The sequence below is a fragment of the Dermacentor variabilis genome, unplaced genomic scaffold, assembly GCF_050947875.1.
Source record: "Dermacentor variabilis isolate Ectoservices unplaced genomic scaffold, ASM5094787v1 scaffold_13, whole genome shotgun sequence".
Classification (NCBI taxonomy): domain Eukaryota; kingdom Metazoa; phylum Arthropoda; class Arachnida; order Ixodida; family Ixodidae; genus Dermacentor; species Dermacentor variabilis.
This window is the reverse complement of record NW_027460291.1, coordinates 45,536,537-45,553,828: the sequence shown is the minus strand read 5'-3', so window position 1 is coordinate 45,553,828 and position 17,292 is coordinate 45,536,537. Positions and strand designations below refer to the sequence as shown.

General features: G+C 45.4%; 1 protein-coding gene across 1 annotated transcript in view; it reads right to left on the bottom strand.

Moving 5' to 3' along the window:
* Positions 1-12,767, bottom strand: part of LOC142566657 (sodium-coupled monocarboxylate transporter 2-like) — a 52,564-nt gene extending 39,797 nt beyond the window's left edge. Inside the window, exon 1 of the mRNA XM_075677489.1 lies at positions 12,703-12,767. The gene's annotated coding sequence lies outside the window, so the exon portion shown is untranslated. The remainder of the gene's footprint in view (positions 1-12,702) is intronic.
* Positions 12,768-17,292: the final 4,525 nt, after the last annotated feature.

The following is a 17,292-nucleotide window of genomic DNA, read 5'->3' as shown; positions in this document are numbered from 1 at the left end:
TATAGCTACGATGCGACAAGGACGTGGTTCCGACAATGGATCTCGCTACCAACACAGTGAAAGACACATCGACAAACTTCAGACAAATATATTTCGACTGTTTCACATTTAGCATAATAATAGTGCACGGATTAGGCCACCTTTAACAAAGGTTTTAAGAACCAATGAGTTCGTGCTTTTACATGCGCGTGGGCCCGCGAAAATATGGGAAAGATGAAGATAACCTTCACTAACTTGGTGAGATAACAGAAATTCATGAGTGACATTAAGCCCGCAGAATCTATGGAAGAGTATCTTTATCCAGGTGAAATATCAATAGCAGGTGCTGATATAAAGCAGGAAACTTATACAAAAATTTCATGGGTTGAACAGCACATGGAAGGCATTACCGAATCGTGATCGCCACGTTTCCGATACCATTGAAAAAAGTTTAAAACCATTGCATTCTACCGGTTATGCAACATGGAACATAAACCTGGAGGTTAACAAAGAAATTGGAGAAGTCGAAGACTGTGCAGAAAGCGAAGTAACAAAAATTGTTGGAGATACCATAGTAGAGATACCGTAGTAAACCGTGGCAACTGATATGCTAGTTGAGATTAAGAAAAAAATGGAATCGGCAGGCAGGCCATGCACGTCTTCAATCACTTGCTGCCAATTCGTAACAGGTGAGTACATAAGCGTGACAGAATGGATGTCAAGGAGAGAGGACTGCAACCGAGGATGGTAGAAAATTGTGTAATGGGACAAAAATATGATGTTTGTAGGCATAGGATGCAATCAGCTCGCATAAGACGGGATTGTAGGTAGAGGCAGTTGTTTTGCAGAGAACAAAAATAGGTTTGTGGTGCTGACAGTAGAGACTGGTGAAGGTGCGGAGACACCTCAGCTGCTGGCACACTAACCAACATGACAACTGGCTCTGAAAAAGACAACCCCAGTTATGAAAAATAAAGCAACGTTGTGCTAAAACATTCTTTTATTATGCATACTACACTAAAGGCTTCCACAGTAAAGGGCACTTAGTATCAATAGTGCAACGAGCACTTTTCTTTGTAAATAATGGTTTATATGCGGTTGATTCATTCCAATAATCCACTTTTTTTGCAGCAGAACATTCTGCTGCAGGAGGCATTCAACCGCCTGGTGGCAGAAGGCGAGCACCAGGCACGTGCTCTTGAGAGTGTGACAGAGGTCCAGAGGGCTGCTCTGCAACAATAGTATCGGTGCCCTCACTGCTCTCCAGTCGAGCCCCCAGAAGACACCTTATAAAGGAGCTTTCAGTTTATTATTTTGTGTATTATTCAAGAAAATGAAGAAAATTATTGCGGTAAATATTGTTCTGCGCATTTAGGACACTTGTAACATGCACTTGGGGCGTTATCACGTAAAACTATTCCAAAGTTCTCTATTCCGATTCTGCTATCAGCCCTCCACGATTGGTCAAAAACTTTTTTCGACCACCCCCACTTCACCTGTCTGTCACGCGACGTCACGAAAACCGCGATACCTCCCCATCTGATATGATGCGTACACACTGATTATGCATGATTTGACAAAAAAAGAAAAACTGTTATTTCTGATTCGACGCCTTTTCGCCATTAGCCCCCGGCTATTGGTCAAAAGATTTCGGGCAGCACCCACTTCACCTGCCTGTCACGCGACGTCACAAAACCGCGAAAACTCACCGCGTCAAAGTGACGTGTACGCATTAAAGATGCATTAATATGCCGAACAAAACTGAATTTTCTTCTGAATAGCCGCAGGCTGCCCCGTTCCGAAAGGAAAGAAAGATGGCTGCCGCCGATCGCTCCGGCACTGGCTATTCGCACCTGCTGGAGAGCATGGGTGTATTTGCGCATAATAAAAAGTCTTGCGTGGCCGTGTAACGTTTTCGAGCACTTTCGGCACGTTTACCACTTCATTCTGCTATCTCTTCTTTGCTGAAGATCAGTTTTAGCGTCATTCTTAAGCTGCCGTTGCATGCCGCCGCGATTTTCGACCAGCCACCGCAAGCTAAGTAAGGGAAAGCAGACCAATCGCAGACGCCGGCACCACCCTCTTCATCCGGTTATCGATTTTCAGTGCACTGGCTCTGCCCCATCGAATCCCTCTCCGCTTGAGCGTTTTCCTCGCCCCTTGTCAGCCAATTAGATACGACAAGCCGCTCAGTGTAGGCAATGTTATTCGTTTCTCAAGCAAAAAAAAAGTGACCTCCTATGAACGAGGACAGCGTTTTATTGGCGTGTTCAGACAACCCTGCGGGTGACCGCCCGGTGCTTGCGTCGGTGGTTACGCAAATTTGACGTCAGGAGATTGGAATAGAAACCTATTGAAATAGCTTTACGTTATAGGGCCCTTGCTGTCTCTTCAAAAGAGACAATAACGTAAGACAACCTGTGCCACTCTTGGACCATGTAAATGAAAAATACACCGATGCAGCATACACGTCATTGTGCTGTTTGTTCTTTCTATGTGCAAGAATACAGTGCGTCATGATTAGCCACAAGATGAACGGTGTGTGTAATTCACAATAAAATGACAGGAAACAGCAGGAGCCTAATAATGCTATCGCCTATAGACTGTGCATATGACTGCAACACTCCCCGATTCAAACGTGCCATTACGTGCATGTTCGATACCACATATTCATTAACAATGTAATATATTTGCATGTACTAATTTTCACACAGCTTATGGCCTTGCATAGGTCACATGCGATGTATCCGTTTCATAGGCCAAATAATTGTACACTTTGTCCTTTTGTATAGTATAAAAAGCGGCATCCTCTACAGTCGGATAGAACTTCAGAAGACAGGACAGGCCCCGCCTAGATGACCAAAGCGCAGCAGCCGATTGCCTCCACGTCTAAAGAAATAGCCCCTCTCCAACAAGCGGTTATTAGTGCTTCCGGCGGCACGACGTCAGCCTAGAGTGCGTGCCCATTGGTGCAGGCTTGTGTTCACCTGCCTTTAGAGTGCAGATTCCGCGGCCTCCTAAAGTTGTATCCGACTATAGAATCACGTAATGCCTTGCACCAGTTGCAGACTTTAGCAACCTGATAGCACACAATGATCAGAAACAGAAATCTATAAAGGCATCCAAGCAAATCTGGCTGGCCACACTTCTATTATGAGGGGCTGTAAAAAGGTCTCGTCAAATATTCCCATGACGTCCTTGAAAAAGAGGTGCTGTTTGGCACTTCTTTAGAATCAAAAACAGATTACGGTGAATGTTATCTACCATGTCAAAACAAACTGAGCTTGGTTATCTGCACAGCACGTAATGAAAGCTTGTGTTTCACAAAGGAAACAAACTGCTCTGTCCAGTACAATTTTGAGGCCGGTATGGCACCTATTATGTCAACAGTGTCAATATACAAATTACGCTTTTCACAGGCCATTGATTTCACCATTATTTTTGTATAATTGTTCTTTCAATCAGTGCTTGTATTACATGAGCAGGTGGATTTGAAAGCAAAGCTTTGTTTGCAAACTTTCAGACTTCCATAATTGTGTGGCAAGGCACTGGCATATTGTCGAGTAGCTCACACTTCCTCGGTCCTGCACCAAAGAAGCCCAATGCTCTATTTGAAGTTGGATCGCGCAACAATTTGACGGCACACAAAGAAGAGTAACACACACAGCAGAGCGTTCTGCTGTTATACCAATAGAACCAGTCTTCAACCTCACCAATGCTCTAGTTATTAAGCCACAATGGCGCACATCTTTGAAATTTCCCAACACGAATTAGCTCTCGAACATATCACCACAAGCGTAAAATTTTGCTGCACAGGTGTACGCACGTGCCATATTCTGTACCATAAAACTCGCAGGAATCAAAGGGGCAAGCATTAATCAGCCTTACTGCTGTCGTTACGATCATCACCATGACACCAATAGAAAGACAGTGCCGCGTTTCAGTAAAGGGAGTGCCGGAGGGAAAAGCGCGACAGCGAGGCTTACAATAAAAAATAGCATTTACAAGACATGTTCAATGCCAAAATACGCTGCATATCGCTCATCCTACTTTGGCATTGCGGCAAGCTTTTACACGTTTGAGCATGTCACAGCTTTTGTAATCATTGCTCTAAAGCTGTACAAAAGGTCTATTCGCTCTGCAATCTTTATTTTTATCATGGCGGGTTAAAGACCCACTTTTCATTGGCATCTGCACCACATTTCTCCCGATATGTAATTTTGCCTTGGTGGTTGACGACATCTTCACGCACACCGAGTTCTGCAGAGCATTGGATCTACATTGTTCCACTGCTGAAGAATTAGAGCCCCAGTATGAGACGAAAATATACGATTTGTCCATACAGAATAACGCTGCCTCACCCCCCCCCCCAAAAAAAAGAAAGAAAATACACTGAACCACTGGCACATGCACCAACAGTGAACACAGCAAATACTCTTAAGTATTTTCTTCATGCAAGCCAGTACACTAAGATTCTCAATGCATTTTCATTTCGCCATAAATGCATAGGCACAACCGGCTTGGCGCAACATCCGCATCTCGCGCTGCAACAAAATGTGCAATGCCTCACTGTTTCATAGTGCGGCCGATAGATGACGCATGACCGAAATTCAGCATTATGCATACTAAGTAACTTCACCAATGAAGTACCCCAAGTTCTTTATGAGATTAGCATTTATAGGTTACTTCACACAATTTGTGATATCCATTTATCCATTTATACTTAATTAACCTCTTTCCAAAGAAAGTGAGCCATTTGGAAGGCACCCTGACAGACAAGTAGAACAATCGACAAAAAGTCAGCAGCCAGTGAAAAAGTCAGTATCATAAGCCGCATGCGAGATGTCGGTAACACAAAATTTAAGTCGACTACACAGAAGTAACAAATTTGGCAATATGGCGTGTCTAGACATTGCTTCAATGCTAATAACAGTAACGCTGCCATTGAAGGCGCCTTAATTCCTACGTACTTTCCGTCGACACACCCGACTACGTTTGTAATGTTCCAGCGAAGTAGGAAGCATTCTTTTATATATGCCCGCTCAGCCGCAGCCTTCGGGAAAGCTAGCCACCGCTTACGCACTGCCGCATCGATAAGCGCGTCAGACACATCTCTCACGCAGCGGCTAACAGTAGTTTGATGACGTCCAGTGTAACACTGGGCGCCGACGCTTCCCTGAAAACTCCCAGTCCCGTAGAAACGGAGCGCACAGATGACTTGCTCTTCAACGGTGAGCGAATGAAGCCCGTCACGCTGTCTCTGCAGACGAGAGTCTTCGCCTAGTTCGTCACAGAGTCAGCGCACTGATGTCTTCGACAGCCGAAAATGACGCTGAAACTCCACGTCGGTCATGTAGGTGAACGGGTCCAGATGGTCATACTGACGCTTGCTGCCGCTGGATGCAATGACACAGGCTGCTGCTGCCGCCGCCATGTTTCCGAGTTGAACTCGGAGGGGGTTTCGCGATGTACGAGTTCAGCACGAGTTCGCCTGTCAATCATAACCAGAGGTCACGCCCCGCACGAGGCATGTAACTCTTGCTCGCGCACCCACCACAGTTGGGCCACGCCCAACTTATCTTTCGGCAACAGCGACGCGGTGTCGAGGTGAGAGGCATCAACAATCTTTGACCGCCGACATAAAACACGTACAACGCACTGGCATCGGTGATGTACTGAGCATCACTATCAAAAACAAAGCGTTGACTGTCGCTGGCTTATGCATACATATTCTCGGGCTTAGATGGCCCCACAGCATGGTTTCATTGCCTGCATTGTGGCGACGTAGCGCACAGAAAATAATTATCGGCACATCACTGTAGCTGCTTGCAAGGCGTCGATGCGCCGAGGGGGACGACGATACTGAGGAGTGCGTATCGCAGCAGTCGTTTGAGATGGCTGCTCTGTAATCGGTGATGTATCGGAGCCACAGCGTCGTAAACACGATCAGCGTCAGAGAATCGTTCGCTCTTCTAGACCCAGTGCAATAGCATTTCTTCATCACAAGCAGTGCGCACTCGACAGTTCCAACACCTTTCTCCATTCGAAGTCTCATTTCATAACAGAACACAAGAACCCTCACCTGCCAAAATGCGATTGGTGCGGTGTCGTTACGATATCCATCTGCGATCGCTGCTGGCTCCAGCAAAGGTAATCCGCAAGCACCTAACAACACACTCAAATAAGCGTACATGCGCTAAGAGGCACCTTCACTGCGCAAGCGATGACAAGGGATGAATTGTGTCGCTGGGAAGCACGCACTTCTTCGCAATGTATCACACAGGCTTCGCACACAAGGATAAACTGGTACATTTTCACTGAACTGCGTAACTACGGACCCTAAAATAACGTACCGCCATTTTGCAGCGACAGCTGTTGCTCCCGTATCTATGACTAATGTGTCGTTTTTCGTAGATAAAGCGGGGGCCTTAATAGCCTAGTGAAACGCCTGCAATGAACAGCCGTACCGCGGCGCTGCGTTTCTATTCCCCTAATAGAGAAAGAGTGATCATGACCCTCCATGGGTCATGCGTGACTTTATTGAGAATAGCACTGCAGTGCCCCTAGGCGACTTCTCACCGTATGAACTCCCACGTGCGTGCGGCCCTCTTCAACGACATGCTCTTGAATGTATCCACTTCTAAGCTTTCGCCTCACTGTCGCCACTCGCGGCAAGAAGTGCAAAATTTAATAATTCGCTCGATCTCCGTTTGTCATAAGAAATTTCAAGCGTTCAAAATGAAAAGCATATACTTAAAGAAGTAAAAGTGTTTGTAATTTTATTTGTTGTATTTTAACGTATTCGTTTGAGCGAAAATGCAGGTGCATGTGCGCGCTGCGTGTATCCTGTTCGCATTCGATGGAGGATAGAAAGATAGTGCCCGAAAAGGAGGCACGCCTTTGACGCGCCCGGGAAAGGCGTGGCAAGCGGCTCACGGCAAGTGTGCAGACAGACAGCGGGACAGTAACGGTATTGGTAAGTTGCGATAATCCGTTGATAACCATACAAGGCGCTGGCGCGTTTCGTTGTGCAGCCTTCTGCGCTTGAAACGCGCAAGCAGCGTGCCGTGCAGGGTGCGCTCATGTTGTCATACGCGGCTTATTGTCTACATATTTTTTTGCCTGTAGCTTTAGCGCGTTCCGCGCTATCTCCGTTCACTGATTGCCGTCGAGCAAACTCGGGTAAAACTCGGGTGAACGAGAAACTCGACGCATCCTGCATAGCACCCCTGATACAATCTTACGACGAAAAAAATATATACGCGCGTTTCAAAAATCATTCCTCCATATAAGTAAGTACATTCTGGGATGATAAATGAACCATTACATAGGCATTAGTTGCATCAATGAACTCACTCGGGTATATCAAAACTCTTTCTTTCCAGCACAAACTTCAACTGAAACTATGACGCATGTGACGGCAGCATGGTCATGGAGTACTCCGGTATCAGAATAACATTTCTTTGAGCGGAAACACACTCCTTTCAAATTGGCAAATACGTATATCAAAGATGACGCACGCATATGACTATATGAATGAGACTGGCGCATGACCTTATGTCACGCCCGAGTTTGCATGTGCAAGAGATCCACATAAAAACATCTTTCTCAAAATAAAGTGTTGGAAATTAGCGCGGCGTGTTGTAGTCCTGATATCTTTCCTTGTCTTTTTAGCGCTATTTGGTATATCTGAATGACAGAATAACAACCCCGAATTGCCACCCATGTTTACTAAGATGTTTTGCTTTAGTTAGCGTTTGTAATAATTCGCAAACTTTAACGTTATAGTTATCGTGGCTATGTTGGATCACTCATTACTTGCCTACAGCACACATGGCAAAGTGGCAACTACAAAGGACTTCAAGTTTGCAATGAAAACTGCTCGTCATGGTGTACTACAAAGCCGTATTTAGACCCCGTGTTTCCTAGATTCAAGTAACTAATATGGTCCATGCTCCCTGTCTATGATGGTAATTTATGTGTGATGACGAGTGTAGCATATTCTTGATAGATAACATTGTTCCACTGATTGACCTAGCAAACTGTCTATTAGAATCACTAATACTGTGGACGTCAGTTACTGCGTTCCATTTTATTAGCACAAAGACAAACGTTGTAGTTCACAGGTCTCAAAACAAACATGTGAACATTGAGAAAATAGATTCAGCCAAAATTCATTGACATAGCCCCAACGTTTAAAATAGGGACCATAATATTTATCTACTAGATAACTTTAGATGGTCATATAAGGCGATTAGTTGTTTAGAAGCACTATTCATTTGTCTTCTTTATGTGCATCGTTATCTAGCTCTTTCGTCTTTGTGCAATGTTGCTCATGTACCGTACATTGTTTTGCTCGCTCTTAATCTATATACTGCGACCTCATATAGGGTGCAACGCCACAACGGTATTAAATTATATTTATTACATTTTTTATATTGTCGAATAACTCACACACACACTGCACGCAAGGATCTTTTAAAGCAGAACATACTTGAACTGCCCTAAATACATGCTCGTTGCCTATGTCGCATTGTTAGGAATAAATGTGCTATAAAATTTACGGTTTGTTCAATAGCTCACAAAATCTGACTTAACTACTTAACTACTTAACGGAATTTTAACTACGACACGATAAATGCATATTAACTGTACATAAGAAACATTGGCACCACACAGGGATTACACACACTAAATAACCTTCTACCTAGGTACCTAAATAGCCTAGCAGAAAGTAAAAAATCCTACAATACACGGAAAACGAAGCATCAGGCAATCACTTTCTCGGTTGAATGAGCCTTGCTTGCAAAGTGATGCGAAATCAATCACTTTCTTTTGAGTTTTGAGTGTTTATTATTGTATATCTTCATTGCTCAGTATTACCAGGCATAGTTTTTGTTAATTTCTTATATCTGCTTTTTCTGAACATGGTTATGTTGATGTAGAACTATATTTTCATGGCAATATGTGCTCCTTCTTTATTGGTATGTCACCGGCATTTAGTATTATTTTGCCTTTTCCTTTATATTATTCGTATGCACCTATGTCGAACACCATTTTGATATTTCTATTTCTGTTGATGGCCACTGTGGAAATGAACATTGCATCATAATATACGTAGCAAAAGCAGGGGATTGGTTCTAGCATAAAACAGAATACCGCACTTTTACTCGTGCGTCATAGGATGTATATTTCTTTTCGTTCCCAAAACTATTAGCACACACATTGTCGTTAAGCTGCAATGTCTGTTCCTTTATCGGTATAACACGCAACAACTTCTTTGGATAATCTAATTTCCGGGAAACTCGGAGCAAGGGTACACGCTTCCTACAGGGGTACATCTAGATTTCATAGCCGGGACAAACCACTTCTTGCCCATTTTGAACAAGCTCATGGTATAGCATGGAAAACCACGTCCTCATTGTTTCTAAAAACTGCTTTAAGGGCCCCTCACCAGGCCCCAGAAAATTTCACTTCTACACTGGAAGTTGTTACGTGCCCTCTAGGGAGCGATCCACCGCAAGAATTTTTCGATTTGGTTCATTAATAGCCGAGATACAAATATTCCAGTGCCGCTAACCCATGATTTGAGGATGCGAACGTCACCACCAACACAACGCTCTTTCCACTTGCCTACGCCTAACCTCCGCAAGCGAAATTCCTTCCCTGCTTTCTCCCATACCGGAGCTGGATGATCGCGTTCCGCATACGTCACGGGCTCTGCCTTGGCGTTTTTTTTTTTATGCGAAGCATATTACTAGAGCTCAACCCAGCTCCTCAGGCGCGGCGGTGTCGCCTTCAATGACCTTTAGTGAGCCCATGCCATACCACGTGACACCGTGACGTCACGACAGAGGAGAAACGGGGCTCCAACTCGCGCCGTCGCTCGCGGCGTCGCCTTCAAGGCTGACCACGTGACACCGTGACGTCACGACAGAGGAGAAACGGGGCTCCAACTCGCGCCGTCGCTCGCGGCGGTATATAAGCAGCTGCGCTTGTTTCTAGGTGGCTTTGGTTCAACTCTTGCAAGATGGGCTGGGTGGGAATCGAACCAGGGTCTCCGGAGTGTGAGACGGAGACGCTACCACTGAGCCACGAGTACGATGCTTCAAAGCGGTACAAAAGCGCCTCTAGTGAATGCGGTGTTGCCTTAGAAACGAGCTGCTTCTAAGGCTCAGGCGCACATTTCGTTGCCGCGCCGAACGCTACGTTGCTCGACGCTCACCGCGTCCAATGCGGGGCGCGTAGTCGCTGCGCCGTAGCCCATTGTCTTACACCCCTTGGCGGGTCGACGGGAACGCTGCCGCGTTCCACTCTTGAAGGCGAAGCAGAGTAACGCATGAGTTGTTTCTTCGTCTAGCCGAACCAAATATAGCCAAGCAACAGCAGTTCACCAGGCTAAACAGTGGTTCAACAACTAAAATAAAAGCTAGTATGCTTCGCATCCTGGGCTTAACCTAGGCTAAGCCACAGCCACTTTTTCTAGCTTTTTTGGTGCGCGGGGCACTTCCGCTGGCGGTCTCTTGCGCGAGCTGTTGCATGTGTCTCGTTTCGCCCAGGGGACGACATTGCGCGCTGTGCACGAGAACACCTGACAAGCGGTATAAGTCAGTGCTACGCGAACACTGAGGCAGATGCAAACGGGTCAGAGAGCATGATCGCGCGCTGGAACACGGTAGCAAATGACACTGTTTTGGCGTCTACACACACGCGACTGCAAGACGCGGGTAAAAGCCCACAAAACGGAAGTAAATCTCTCTTGCTGCGGTGCAAAGTAAAACAAGAACATGCAGGCATTTGGTTTGTGTGTTTTATTATTTCTATAAGCTTTAATTCGTCTATTCAAGCAACATGTTACACAAATAACAGATGTTGCCTTGAATAATTATTAAAGTGACGTGCCACTATGAGTGACGTCACAGCACTGCCATGTACGCAGGCGCACTTGTGTGATATACGTCCACTTTTCGGGTGGGAGCGCGGCGGAAGTGAGGAGCAAGGTTTCAAATTTAAGTTCTTTTCGTGGTGCGCAGAGATGTCAAACTTAACAAACACGATCGTAGCGCGCATTATATGCACTGCGCCTGTCAGCTCAAGATGGCCAGACCTAGTGAGGGGCCCTTGAAGGCAGATGCACCGACAGGCAAAACACATCTTGCACCGCCGAAAGCATATTTGAGGGCGGTAAAATGCGACAGACGGAACAAATACCGCACAACTGTGAACGAATAAATGTTCACAGCTGTCAGTAGCACTCGTTCCGTCTGTCTCACCTTACTTTGTCGTGTCTATCGCGCTTTACCGTACTGAAGTAGGCGTCATCAAATGGCCAAAACTCCTGCTCTTCTGTCTAATGTGTTCTTTCGTAGCATGTATTAGTTGCTGACAGTATTTAAGATACGCACTCTCATTGCCCGTATCACAGCCGCGCCTGTGACTTTGCACCGCTACATTCATGGAAAAAAAGAAAGACTAGGAGGGAGAGCCATGGGACAGCCTCGAAGCCTAGACATATAAAAATGTAAAGCAAAAGCTCATGGCAAGTATGGCTGCTCAAATGATAGGCAAGCGGCAATTTCTAGTCGCCGAGCGCGCGGAGAGTATCGGGGAGAACAAAGCGATGGTTTGTGCCATTCGGGGCCGGAGGACGTCACTAAATACTACTGCAAAACCAACGATGCATTCAGAGGTCCGACAACCACGGAGGGCCTATGTTCCCCAGAGCCAACGTGCATATAGGCCCCCAAGGTATGGAGGAGCGGTGTCAAAGGTGGTCACCTTGTCCAGGCTAGCTACCTGACGTCATGCTCCCTCCTAGTCTTTTTCCTTCCGCCATCGCTGCATCACAGATGGCGCTGTAATGATTTTGGCCGCTGCGAAAGGCACTGGTTTTCGCACCTCATTTGTTTTGAATCGAAGCTTTATAGGCCAACTCTCCCACACGTTGCCCGCCGTGGCTGCTGCTTTATGCTGCTGTCTTGCGGAATAGCTCAGACACAGGACAGCACTCATATACGAAATATCTTTAGCTCTATCTATATTACTCCTATAGATGTGCTGGTTGTCGGCTCTGTTCCCTACGGAATTACTCAATGAAAAATCAAACAGTACCAAGATATCCTCATTGCAAGAAATATATGTTTCAAGCGCATATATTATAGTAAAAATATATTGGCATATATATTAACATATATTAAAACAGATCTTCCTAGGCCGTCTTTGTCGTGGCTTGACGCGTCTGCTCTGTCGGCTTCTTGCCCAGTAAAGTCGTTCTATACAGGAGATAGTGGAATAGAGGACTGCGTTGGTGCCGGATGCAGTGTTTATCCGCGGTCGCGTGGATCACGTCGTGGGCTTTTCGAGTCTAGCTAATTATGCCGGGCGGGCACGTAGTCCCTATGCTGCAGAGCGCGTTGCTGAGAATGTAAGCACTTCTATAGCATTCATTTATGCGCATCACGAAAGCTTTCACTTCACACAAGTTTCGAAATTAGCGTTGCATCTGCATAAATTTTTTTTTATTACACCACGGGCCTCACAGAAGGGACTGCGCTTCAATTCATCCCTGCTACAAGTCTCGCGGACAGACCGCATTTTGTGCGCGTTGAAGGCGATGCGGTGCAGCGCCACATGTATTCCGATGAGGTAAATTAAATTCTGGGGTTTTGCATGCTAAAATCACGATCTGAATATCGGGCGCAGACATCTGGAATGTTGACTTACGAGAGCAGTGTACGTAGTTCCAGCGATGCCAAGGACAACACAAGAGACCGTCAGTGGAATTTGAAGCACTGCAAGAAGTGTGAAAAACGAAGCCCCACTAACGCAGCCGTAGGCCACAGAGCGCCACCCTTATAAATTATTTACATTCATATATTCGCTTGAAACGCTACCCTTATGTAAAGCTGACTTAGTACATGGCCGCACTGCAAAAAACTTTCTGCGAAGGATACTAAAAAGCAAGAGAAACCAGTTCATACTTATAAAGAATCTGTTGAAAACTATATTCATTCAATTGGCGGAAAAAGCTTAATAGTGGAGAAACAGTACTTATTTTAAGTCGCTACATGCCAGATTTCACAAACCTCTTGTTGTATGCCCATGTTTCGTTGTGTTATTCGAACTTAGAAGTGTCGGTTCGTGCCGTGTAGCGATATCGATTTAGTTCTTAGAATACCTAGCAAAACGTTTACTTAAAGTTATCTTTTTTGTTTTCTTCTCCGTTACTCGCATGCCGCCTGAGCGACCACACCTGCTCAAGCGAAATGAGTCACAAATATTTCACCTCGGGTCATATCCAGCTCTGCATAGCGATGAGATGAGACAGGTGCTATTATCAACGAAAATTTGTCGATGTTTGCCTGGCTGACAGCCCGGCATGCCATCCACAATTTCGATAAAAAATATAAAATACATGAAAACACACAAACACGTAACATGTAAATACGATGACACAGACAGCTTCTCACAAGGTTTCATTGCCCAGCTTAGCAAGTGGTCCATTTTGTTATCTCGCTCCAAACAAAACTTTAAAATAGTATTCGAAATGCGTTTTTTTTTATTGCGAAGCATTGTTTACCTCATTCCAGCACTTTGCGGAAGAGGCAGGTAGGTGGGTATATCCACTTTCGCAACACTTCAATCTTTGTAAAAGAAAGAAATGCCTGTCCAATGGCGGAATTGAACATCTCCCTTCGAGCACAGCAGCCAAATGCTGTAACCACTAAACCAAGATCGTTTTTTTTTCTTATTTTTTTTACAGAGGAAATAATTACATAATGTTAAAATTAATCAGCCTTTTCATGGTAGACACGTATTAAAACTGCCACTAAGTCCCTATCCCGCGCTGTCATGATTGACGTTTAGCATTGTTTACCCAGCATTCCTTCCCTACGATTGATGCTTCACCGGCAAGCATGCAGCCATGAAAGGCGCTTCACGAGAGTATTGACACGTGTACTTGTTTATCAGGTGACCGCGTTTCCCCGCCTAACAACTGTTATCGCACAGCGCAGGACGCGCCTGCATGTATCGGAAGTTTCTCAAAAGTTATCGATGGTTCTATCCGCTGTGTCTTGTCACCGAGCCTTGTGTAATCGGATTTCATCGGGCGACGCGAATGTTATCGAACTTTCCGGAAGACACGCTGGTCCAACGATTACTCTGGAACCTTCGATGACTGATGTTTAAAAGCTGACGCCCTTGACCCGCTGATCAGATTTTCGACGATCGCCGACTGTGTTCGCCGCTATTGTTGTGCTTTGAGTGGAACTTTTGAAGGCACATGTTCGCCCAATAAAAGTTAGTTTCGCCATTCACAGTTTTTTCTGCTTCCTTCACCGTCACTACCACGTGACAGTATCGTCGTTTTCTCAGGACCAAGGAGCTGGCTACTAACTCCGTGTAACCAAATTTGACGGGCGAGACGAGCGCCCGCTTGGACGAAACTGGACCCGACATATACCCTAGTTACACGGGCGTACGAACAACCATTAAGACGCACCTCATTTCCGGCCAACCGAAGTTACACCCAGTTAGACAGTCACACGCCAACAAAGGCGTTCACGTCGAGGCGATCACAGCCGCCGTCCTTAGTGGAAACAACCACAGCCGTAAATACCACTCTATCGGAGCCTCACCCTGAAAAACGGGCCATCACGAATAGTTAACTAGTTGATCGAAGGGGCCAACATCGAGGACTTCCATGGGAATGACTTCAACATCAAGTTTCCAGCTTGCGAAGTCGTTGCCTCGTATGCGGGGGCAAACGTGCAACGCAAGGAGGTGGAACCCGGCGGGACGATGCGACGTCGTGCGCGGTATTTTGCTAAGCGTTCAGCGACTGTGGTTGACCGAGAAGAACAGTTAATTTCCCAGACGAGAGAAAGGGGAAAATGAAGTGCGGAAAAAGTGCATCTTGAGTGCTGTGTGCTGGTTTGTCTTCCAGCGGGGCAAATAGGCGCTCAGTAATACGTATACTCAATATACTAAATATACTAAATACTAAAGGAAACAAGCTGAAAAAATTTAAAGCTCTTTTAACAAACACCCTATAAAACACTTTATCTTCTCATGACAGCCAGTACCTCACACGTTTAATCTTAGCGTCAAGCCCTCTTCACGCAACTGCGAAATACGTTGCTCTGAACTCTGTGTAAACCTCTCAGAAAAAGTATACTGGCAACAGATGTCACAGAAAGTACGAAATTGATTATACAGTTCAACGTAGCAAAGCAACACACCCAGCTATAAAAGTCGCTTTAGTAAAATATAGGTCTGGATGTGCGAACGCCATTCCACAACCTTTTCAAACGAACACGCTGGAAAGGTTTGTGCGAAAGGCACATTCGGAATAAGTCGGCGATCTCACTACGGAGCCTGCTCACTCAGACATACTGATCTTCATGGAAAAGCGACGACAAACAAAGGATGTAGAAAAACAAATATGGCCACTTTCTACTGTCTGCTTCAATTGGTTCCTTGTTTGTTGGCCCTTTGTTGTACACATAAATTTATAACAACTTTTGCAGGCATCAGTTCTTTTAGATTCAACAAGCAGCAACGCCCTTCATTCGTCTGAGTCCGGGTGCACCTTGCAATGAATCAGACATGGCTCGTGTCAGTTTGAGTGAGTTGAAGTAAGTGTGACTTACATGTGATTCCAACTATATTTCAAACTATGAACAACATGCGAGCCTGAGACGGCATGACCTCGAACGAGTTTGACCGTCCACTCATGAACGAGTCTTGGTGGAACCCTTAAGCCGTAATGAGGACATACTGCGTCTGAACAAAAAACTCATCAATCAGTTTGACAACTGCAATGTGCAAGGTTCTGCAGAAAATCCTGCAGGCCCATTTGTGCGAAGGGTGGATTATGGAAAAAGTTCTACGCCGCTTACCACTGAGTGCGCTCCCTGCACGTAAGTTGTTTAGGCTTTTCTGTGGCCTAGTTCCCTGGCACTCATTTTCTGCCACTGAGTGTTCGTCAATACAGAGAGTACATTGTTCTTCCCACCGTACGTCATGTAATGAGATTGGGTTGCATCGCAGTGTCTCTAGCCCAACAAATACACACCTCCACTACCGAGATCGAAACAGAATGCGTTTAAGTTGGACGATGCTTGCCAGACCTGAAATAGACACCTTGCAAAAGCAAACTCGTTCAAGATGACTTATATGCATTAACCTCGCACGAACTTCGCAGCTTTAGGCGCTATAAAAATGTAAGATACATTTCTTCGAAAATTGCTACAACGTATGCACGCTATCGCGTGTTTAGGGTTGCTAGCATATATTTCGTCGACGAAGTTCTCTCCAGTTCTTAGCACGTAACGCCTTCGAACACACCCTTTTCGTTGTGCAAGTTACCGGCAAAAAGTTACTAAATAAATTTTGTTAAAAATTCAATTGGCTTTTTCGCCACTAGCAACGCCCTAGAAATGCGTTATTACTTCCAAAGTAATCATATACTTTCATTTAATTAGGTACATTAAGGAGTTGTTTTCTTTTCGATAACATAAGGCTGTGTCGTAACAGATGAAAGTAAAAACGCCCAAAAGACTTTCTTTCACCGCCAAATGGCCAAAGCTACCCGGTGATTGTAATGCCGTTAAACAGAGAGCGGACGCTGCGACGAGTAAGTACTCCATCCATTAACTTATGATTGTGAGTCCTGGCGAGTTCTGTTGAGTCCATGTGTATACTATTGAGTTGATATTGAGTCCATGTGTATACTATGTCGATGATTCAGTGAGTTGGAAGGAATGAGTGTTCCTGTGAATTTAGGTGAGCATGCGTGCATATGAATGAACTCGAGAGTTCAGGCGAGCGTGCCTGAGTTTGATTACGGCGAGTTGGTCGCTGAGTGACCTTGGAGTTAGTTTGCCTATATGTCTGGTTTCTCGGTAGTCTCCATTTTAGCGAGCCACCATTCTCGTGAAGTGTTTAAGCTATAGTTAAACCTTCTGGTTCACTCTCCAACCTACGACTCCCAACGGTATACTCTGTATACTAGTCGTAGCCGCTTAGACGATAGACTGATCTCGGAAGCAAAAATCTTGGTACCATGGCCGCAGGGGCCTATTATGCGCAAGGCCATCACAGCGCTAAGCTTTGTGAAGACTACACGACAGCTTGTGACTATATACCTGATCGAACATCCACCTGAAGGTGTGGGTGCAATGACTCTCCTTCTTGCTTATCTTTCTTTCCCCTTCACTTTTCCAGACGAGCAGTGTAGCCAACCGGTGGGCGCGCCCTTGTGTAACCTCGCTGTCTTTTCTTCTTATCTCTCTCTGAGCCATGAGTATG